This window comes from Calidris pugnax, unplaced genomic scaffold, assembly GCF_001431845.1.
Source record: "Calidris pugnax isolate Ruff unplaced genomic scaffold, ASM143184v1 scaffold54, whole genome shotgun sequence".
Lineage (NCBI taxonomy): Eukaryota > Metazoa > Chordata > Aves > Charadriiformes > Scolopacidae > Calidris > Calidris pugnax.
The window spans coordinates 5,416,633-5,416,840 of record NW_015090864.1 but is presented as its reverse complement, the minus strand read 5'-3'; the positions used below and the strand labels follow the sequence as shown (position 1 = coordinate 5,416,840).

The window sequence follows — 208 nt, the reverse complement described above, 5'->3', positions numbered from 1 at the left end:
TGCTTCTTTTTTTGTCCCTTCCGGCGGCCGGGGGGGGGGGGGGAATTAATGGCAATGTAAACACGGCGCGATATCGAGGAAACTTTACAAAAAATGGGCATTTACTTCTGGGGCGGGTACCCCCGGAGCCGTGTGTGTGTGTGGTGTGTTTGGGGGGGTGGTGGAGGAGAAGCCGGAGAGGTTACAGGGGGTGCTGGTGGGGGGGAGA

The 208-nt window shown here is 58.7% G+C and overlaps 1 protein-coding gene across 1 annotated transcript in view; it reads left to right on the top strand.

The window, feature by feature from the left end:
• ACVR2B (activin A receptor type IIB) overlaps positions 1–208 on the top strand; it is a 121,662-nt gene that overhangs the window by 895 nt on the left and 120,559 nt on the right. The gene's annotated exons all lie outside the window — the stretch shown is intronic.